Source organism: Tupaia chinensis, unplaced genomic scaffold (genome assembly GCF_000334495.1).
Source record: "Tupaia chinensis unplaced genomic scaffold, TupChi_1.0 Scaffold143888_1, whole genome shotgun sequence".
NCBI lineage: Eukaryota > Metazoa > Chordata > Mammalia > Scandentia > Tupaiidae > Tupaia > Tupaia belangeri.
This window is the reverse complement of record NW_006203739.1, coordinates 46,407-54,995: the sequence shown is the minus strand read 5'-3', so window position 1 is coordinate 54,995 and position 8,589 is coordinate 46,407. Positions and strand designations below refer to the sequence as shown.

At 42.3% G+C, this 8,589-nt stretch overlaps 1 pseudogene; it reads right to left on the bottom strand.

The window, feature by feature from the left end:
- Positions 1–609: 609 nt before the first annotated feature.
- On the bottom strand, positions 610–3,425 carry LOC102491027 (NADH dehydrogenase [ubiquinone] 1 alpha subcomplex subunit 12 pseudogene; annotated as a pseudogene).
- Positions 3,426–8,589: the final 5,164 nt, after the last annotated feature.

Here is an 8,589-nt window from a genome sequence, read left to right as displayed (position 1 = left end):
AGGCTGAACATTTGAGATCAAGGTGTTAGGGGGCTGGTTTCTTTGGGGGCCTTGTTTCTTGGTTTGCCATCTTCTCCCTGCCTTCACACGGTCTTCTCTCTGTACGTGTTTGTCTCCTAACTTCCTCTCCTTACAGCGACTCCAGTCTTATCAGCGTGGCCCCCACCCTAATGACCGCACTTTAGCTTAATTACTCTTTAAAGGCTCTATCTGCCTCAGCCACATTCTGAGGTGCTGGGAATTTGGACTTTAAACGAAGATTTTGGAGGAGCTACAACCCAGCCCGTAAGAGAGGGGAGAAGGAAGTGAAATGAATCAGCAAATCAGCATTCTGAAAGCCCCACCCCAACAACCATCACTCACTGGTGATCCTTTCGGATAAGGCTGAGGAAGTGGTTTTTATAGCTTGACACATTGCTGCACTTCATAAACTTGGGTTTTAGCTGGTGAGGAAGTGGGGTTGTGCTCTAGTCAAAGTCATTGATTATTTATTATTATTATTATTATTTTGCTTAGTCAAACAACTTTAATCAAGTTCATGGTAAGCAATAAAGTGCAATTCCATGCAAAGCCCCATATTTTACATGTTGAAACTCTTTTCCATGGTCTTTACTTGTAAGGTGTTGAAAGTGGGACCCACTCCTAAATCTTCTTCCTAGTGGTGGAATAAGGTACACATTCTTCTGGAGAACCACTCACATTGAATTTATGGTTTGCCCAGATGAATTTACAAGCAGTAGGTGGTTCTGTTGTTGTAGGATCATCAGTCATAGAGTGAAGCCAACGATGCTGTTCAGGAGGCACTGTACTTCCATCCACATCCCAGAATGTGTTTTTGCCATTCGTTTCAGTGGCATATGTAACCCATCCGTGATGGTCAAAAGATTGCTTGTTATCTTCATAGTATTTGTTTCCATATTTCTTTTCTCCCAGTAATGTAACAACCTTCACATCATTTGTCCTGAAAAAAAAAAAGGTAGGTAGCCACGGTGCCGGGGCCACTGACCTGCTGCAACCCTCACTTCAGGACTGGCAGTAACTCTGGTCTTGTGTTCCAAAGCCATTGATGTTAACATGACTTTGCTTGTAGCCATGGACTAGTATATTTCAGTAACATGGTTATGCCTGTGAAGAACATACCTCTTTTTAAAAAAGAAAAAGCGTGTGAGGCTGGCAGGTACCATAGTGGTTAAGGCACTGCACTCCCACATAGTTGACCGCGGTTCGAGTCCCAGACCAGATGGCTTGAAACACACCAGGTGCATGTGTGTGCATGTCCAGAATCCCGAGAGGAGAATGGACAGGAAGGGATTGTAATGTGTCTGTCCCTCCTGAGGATTTTCTCTCTGTCTCCAGCAAGTACACATACCCTATAGCAAAAAAACTCTCTAAAAAAAATAAAGAAAAAGCACCAGCAGGTGGCATGGTAGTTGAGAAGGCTGGATCCCACATGGCTGTTTGTACAATTCGAGTTCCAGACCCAGAAGCTTGAACAACACACCAGGCACGTGTGTGTGTGTGTGTGTGTGTGTGTGTGTGTGTGTGTGCACATGCCTAGAATCCCGAGAGGAGAATGGAGGGATGGATTCTAGCATGACCATCCCCTGTGGAAAGTGATTTCTCACTTTCTCTCTCTCCATCTCTGTCTGGAGAGTACACGTACCCTGTAGCAAAAAATCTCTCCAAAAAATGATATAAAATAAAATTTTAAAAAAGGAAGGAACAACAGATGGTATAATGGCTATGTCGCTGGACTCCCATATAGTAAATCGTGGTTCGAGCCTTGGACTGGGTAGCTTAACACTCATGCTGGGCACTTGTGCGTGTATGCCCAAACTCCTGAGAGAATGGAGAAGTGATTGCCGTTAGGCCATCCCCCCAGGGAGTGATTTCTCGCTTTCTGTCTCTCTGTCTCTCCAGTGAGTGCACATGCCTTATAGCAAAAATCTCTCTAAAAAATAAAAATAAAAATGTTTCTGGGTAGCGTGGGGCCATGCCCTGAGGAGTGCAGCTGGGAGCAGTCCTGGAAAACTGTCAGGCTTGTTGGGAAAGTTCAAGCTCTTTACTCCTCTTCAGAGAGGAAGGGAGTACTCCCCTGGTACTCGGCTCATCTTCCTAAATTCAGAGTCATTTATTTCCCTTTCTTTTTAAGTGTGAAATGTTACTACAGATGAATATTATAAGCATTGGGCTAATTCTGCTCATTTCTGCCAAGCCATGAGCGTGATTCCTTTGCCCCCAGCCCTCAGGCGTGTGTAAGTCATTAAGGTCTTTCTTGGAAAGTATCATTTCATTCTGATGCAGATATAGCAGTGTCCTTCTACCAGTGGGTGAAGGCAGAGCTCCCCAGACTGGGAATGGGGGGTGTTGATGATGTTAGGTTGAGAGAGAGAGAGAGAGAAAATGGACCACTGAGAAAACAAGCATCATTCAGAGAGAACTCAAGTTTATAACGCCCACGATTCCAGGAGAGCTTGTACTCTCAAGTGTGGGCCCTAAATTGCAGAAGTTACAGGGCTTATATATTCTGGGTCATGGATGTTGCAGACCAAGGAATATTCAAATCCACCTTCTCAAGACTTATTCATTTCTCGGGATACCTCTCGTACATACATGAGGTATACATGTCAATAAACATTTGTTGATCTGTCTTTCGTTACAGGGGTCTGTCCCAACTAAGAACGATTATAAAGGGTAAACAGAATATTATTTTTCCTTTCCTATAGTAGGGTTCCTTTATTTTCTTTACATTCCCCCTGCTGTGGCAAGTAGTATGTATGTAATAAGTGATGAATAGATGTGAAACTGGCCCCTGAGAAGTAAAAATAAGTTTTTGTTGTCTAGCCTTAAATATAATATTTACCAGTAAAAATAACTTTAGAGTCTCGGTAATTTACTTTACACAGTAGAAGGAGCTCATGCTCGCTTTCCCTCCCTTCTCCAATACTGAGATAGGAGACAGGAATATTACACAGGGAGCCAGGACATAGGCTCAAGATGGAGTCACAAAGGAATCCCTTGCTCACAAGACAACTGCTCAGTAGTGCTTACGTTAGTCACAGTGTGCGGCAGGACCAAAAGCAATTACATTCCAGAACCAAGAGTATGGTCGTTATGGCCCAGAGGTACAAAACAAAGACCTGAATAAAAAACTACTACAAAACAAGGAATGCTGACTTCATAGGTCATTTAAGCTGTTTTCTGAAGCCCACTTCCTTATCCAAAAGCCAGTCCATTGTTCAGACTGCTAGATAAAAACCCTAGCAAAAACCCCACACTTGCCACCCTCTTTTGGGACCCCTCCCATTTGGGAGCTTTTCCCTTTCAACAAAATTCTGCTTTACTATCCACTTCTTTTGTCCATCTGCACTTCTTATTCTTCCTGATGACAAGACATGAATCTGGTCACTTTGTTGATCCCGCATCGTTGTTGGGGGCTCCAGTCACCCCAATAATCTGCATTGATAATTTCTGCACACTGTGATTATGGCAAAAAGCCTTAACTGTTCAACTCTTGTAAGACACAGTCACAACCAGCATGTACTTACAGAGATCTGAGTGTCCTAATGTTCTGAACGTGTTACCAGTGCCTGCTTAGCCAGACTAACTCCGTCTTGTTAAAATCAATAACTATTTCTCTCTCAGCCTGATACTCTTTGAGGTTTCTCATAGGAACTCCAAGGAGATAAATGGCCAATGGGGAGCTTGAACAATGAGGAATGCTCTGCCCAAGCCACAAGCTGAAACCCCTGTCTTAAAAATGGATCATTTGAGGGAACCAGCAGTTAGCGTAATGGCTATGTCGCTGGACTCCCACGTAGTCGACCGTGGTTCGTGTCCCGGACCCGGTGGCTTAGAACTCACGCCGGGTGCGTGTGCGTGCGTGCCCAAGATCCTGAGAGGAGAATTGAGGAGAAGGGATTGGGGCGTGACCATCCCCTCTGGGGGGTGATTTCTCGCTTTCTGTCTGTCTGTCTGGCGAGCACACATGCCCTATAGTGAAAACCTCTCAAAAAAAAAAAAAAAGGGTCATTTGATTGTACCCCTTAGCTGAGACTGAAATTCCTGTCCCAAAGATAAATCACTTGGTTGTGCCCCTAGCTAAGAATTAACCCTTTGGGGGTCAGCAGGTGGCATGGTGACTGAGGGCACTGGACTCCCACATGGCCAACTGCGGTTCGAGTCCCAGATCTGGCAGCTTGCTTTCTCACTTTCTCTCTCTTGCTCTGCCCTTCATTAGTCAAATTTAAAAAAAGAAGGACAGAAAGAAAAACAGAAAATAATTCTTAAAAAAAAGAGAATTAACCTTTTCTATGCTTTTCTGTATGTAACTATTAGTCCAACGGATCCCACTTCCCCTATAAAAACACCTGTAAGTTGGTTGACCAGTTGAAGATACTTTTGCATGTTTTCTTGGTGTAGCTACACTGTAATGAATTTTCCTTTCCTCTCTCATTAACAACTTTGCCTCTGTTTTGTTGAGGGGTGATCATGTGGGCCTGCTTTGGGTTCCTAGACTGGGTGTAGAGACCTTCATCTGACAACAGATTTTGACAGATCTGCCCAGTCCAGTAGCTTAACCACTATGCCGCCTGCTGGCCCCACTCAGGGTTTTAAGAGAAAAGAATTTGAGCCTGCTTAGAGATTTTGTCTTTCTTACTCAGGTTCAGCCAGTTTTGACTAAATTGTAAGTTATTTCAGAGTTAACTCCTAAACATATTTAAAACAAAAAAGGAAAATGAAAATAAAAAATTTAAAAGAGATATTTGTGGGCCAGTGGGCAACGTGGTGGTTTAAAGGCGCTGGATTCCCACATGGCTTACTGTGGTTCAAGTCTCAGACCTGGTGTCTTGAAAAATCATAACAAATAAATAAATACATGTTAAATTTAAAAAAAGGGGGTTGTTTGCTTGTTTGTTTAGGTCTTTGCCATAGAGTACATGCTCACCAGACAGAGACGGTGAGACTTAATGCTGAACTGTGTTTTGACTTAGCTAACTGCCTACCACAAAGTCGCCTCCTGGGGGGGATTGCCACACTGTAATCCCTTCTCCTACATTCTTCTGGGATTTGGGGCATGCGCACACATGGCCAGTGTGATTTTTTTTTCAATCTGCCAGGTCTAGGACTCACACTGTGGTCAACTAAGTTGTTGGCAGTCCAGCAACTTAGCCACCATGCCATCTGATGGCCCCCTGAGTATTGGCTTTTAAGTGGAGAGCAGCTGTACTTGGGCTTGGTACAAGGGTTCTGATGACACATGGCAGTCATCAGTACTTTCCCATCACTGTCTCATGTTTGTGGTTCCACCTCATTTATGGTGCTGGGTCATTTATGGGTTCTTCAGAGCAATGTTTGCCAATGTGCATATTTTAAAAGACATACACCTTTTGTTTTTAGAGGTTTTTGCTACAGGGCACGTGTGCGCGCCAGAAAGAAAGAGAGAGACAGAGAGACAGAAAGCGAGAAATCACCCCTCCCCCAGGGGGGGATGGACACACTGCAATCCCTTCTCCTCCATTATCCTCTTGGGATCCTGGGTACGCACGCATGCATGTCTGGCATAAGTTTAAGCCACTGGGTCTGGGATTTGAACCATGGTCAACTACATGAGAGTCTAGCGACATAGCCATTACGCCAACTGCTGGTCCTGACACACTTTAAAAAGCACCTTAAAATGTGAACATTTAGGAAATAATTAAGAACACACACATATTTAATTACTACAAGATTGTTGATCACACTGTGGCTTAAAAATAGAAAACAAAACAAAACAAAAATAGAAAAAAACTAGGAACAATTCACATGTGTAATATTTGGGGACTGGTTAAATACACATAATAAATCAAAACAATGCAATACATCCAGCCATTTAATGTGATATATTAAGAGAGATTACCTTGATGTGGGAAAGTATTCATGATTTATAATATTGTGCGATGAAAATGGATTATAAAATGATTCTCTTTTACAAATGACTTTTAATGATTCTCTTTTACAAATCACTGATATATTCTCTGAGTTTAAGATGTTTTTCTCTTTTTGGTTTTTGTTTTTATTTAATCACTCAAGTCCCAACTGACCTATTAGCAGGAAATCCAATTACCTCAGGGGTAATTATTTTTTTCTTCTCTGCTATTCGCATTTTCAAATTTTTCTATAATGTGAAGTATTGCTTTTGTAATAAGAAAAAGAGTTATTTTAATTTTTAAAAAGATAATGAGAAAAGAGCAATGTTGGATCCACTTATGGTGAGACTTAAAGACACTGAACCAGGGAAAGGACCCTGCCAAAGGATGTATAAGGGAGTTCTTATTCCAGAGCAGCGCTCAGAGGTTTATTTGTATCCCTGGGTTTATTTGTTTCCATAGCAGCAACCTAGGTCAACTGAGAACAGGTGGATTGGCTGTGCTGTTGAATATGTATTCTTATTATCTTGTAAATGAAGTTCTTGCCCTACTTAGCTGTATAGGCTAATGACAGGGAGAATTTAAACCAAATTAGACAGTACCCAAAGAAGAAACACATAATCAAAGCAAAAATATAAAAAAGTGTGTTAAAAAAAAATCTCTCTACAGGTATTGGCAGGTGGCATGGTGGTTAAAGGCGCTGGACTCCCACATGGCTGATCATGGTTCAAGTCCCAAACCTGGTGGCTTGCTTTCTCATTTTCCCTCTGTATCTCTCTCTCTCACTTTGTCCCTCACTGGTCAAATTTAAAAGTAAATATGTAAATAAAGTTAAATAAAATAATTCTTTTAAATAAATAAAACAGAAAAACAAACTCTCTAACGGTGCCAGCAGGTGGCGTGGTGGTAACGGGATTGTACTCCCACATAGCTGACCACAATTTGATTTAAGCGGACCTAATAGCTTGAAAATCATTCTGGGTGCATGTGCATGCGTGCGTAAAATCCCAAGAAGAGAAAGGTGAAGGGATTGAAGCATGGCCATCCCTGCCCCGCCCCCAGGGTGGGGGTGATTTCTCACTTTCCCTCTCATTGTTTCTCTCTGGCTGATGCACATGGCCTATGGCAAAATAAATAAATAAATAAACAAATAAATAAAAAATAAAAATAAAAACAAACAAACAAAAAATCCTGCAAATAATTACATATATTATACTTCCATATCTGACCAGTAAACAGAGTTGAGTGTTATTATGGATGGTATTTCTCAAAGTCTCAAAGAGATGATCCTATTGCATCTGGTTCTTGCTTTTTTTTTGAGAGATTTTTGCTATGGGGCGCATGCACTCGTCATAGAGACAGAGACAGAAAGCTGGAAATCACCCCCAAGGGGGATGGCCATGCCGAATTCTCTTCTCTTCCATTCTCCTCTTGGGCACTCAGGTGCACGAACTGGTGTGAGTTTTAAGTCGCCTGTCTGTGACTCGAACTGCGGTTGACCATGTGGGAGTCCAACCATGTAACCATTTCGTCATCTGCTGGTCCTACATCTGGTTCTTGATTCATTTATGTAAGGAATAAGTGATCTACTAACATCTGTTAACTGTCAATGGCTCCTCAGGACTTTGAGGAAGTTAGTAAAATGTTTGTTCATGTCCAGCTTTTAGGGGTGGTAATAAGAAAAGTAAGCATGTGGACTTGGTTAAAGAAAGTCTATTTAATTTAAAAATGTTTAGCCTTGGGAATGGTTACATCTTTGAACTCCCACATAGTTAACTGCTGTTTGAGTTCCAGTCCTGGCGACTTAAAACTCATGCCAGGCACATGTGTGTGCATGCCCAAGATTCTGAGAGGATGATGGAGAAGGGATTGCAGCATGGTCATCTCCGTGGGAGTGATTTCTTGTTTTCTGACACTCTGTCTCTCTGTGTCTCCTGCAAGCTCATGGGCCCTATAGCAAAAATCTCTCTCTCAAAAAAAAAGTTTAGCCTTTGACTTCAGCTACCTAGTGCATGTATCACTGGGAAAGTTAAGTCTTTTTTTTTTTTTTTCTGTTTTTGATAGGTTTTTGCTATAGGGCACGTGCGCTCGCCAGACAGACAGAGAGAGACAGAAAGTGAGAAATCACCCCCCAGGGGGGATGGTCACGCCGCAATCCCTTCTCCTCCATTTTCCTCTCGGGATCTTGGGCACGCACGCACACGCGCCCAGCATGAGTTTAAGCCACCGGGTCCAGGACTCGAACCGCGGTCGACTATGTGGGAGTCCAGCAACATAGCCATTATGCTAACTGCTGGTCCCAAGTCTTTTTTTTTAAAAAAAATCATTCATTCAGGGACCAGCAGGTGGTGTGATAGTTAAGGTGCCGGACACTTCCACATGGCCAACCACAGTTTAAGCCCCAGGCCTGGTGCTTTGCTTTCTCTCTTTCTCTTTCTGCGTCTCTGGTCAAATGAAAATAAATGAATGAATAAAAAAATAAAATAAATAAATCTTCAAAAATAAAATAATTCATTCATTTAGTAATTATTAGTCAATCCACTTAGTAATTATCAGTCAGGAGCTTCCTAAATTCAAGATTAAATGCCCATGGAGTGCTACTAACGGTGTGAGCACTGTTCTCCTTGTGCTTATACAGCTGAAAGCAGAGCAGGACTGCGCTCTGCCTCGGCCTTACAAT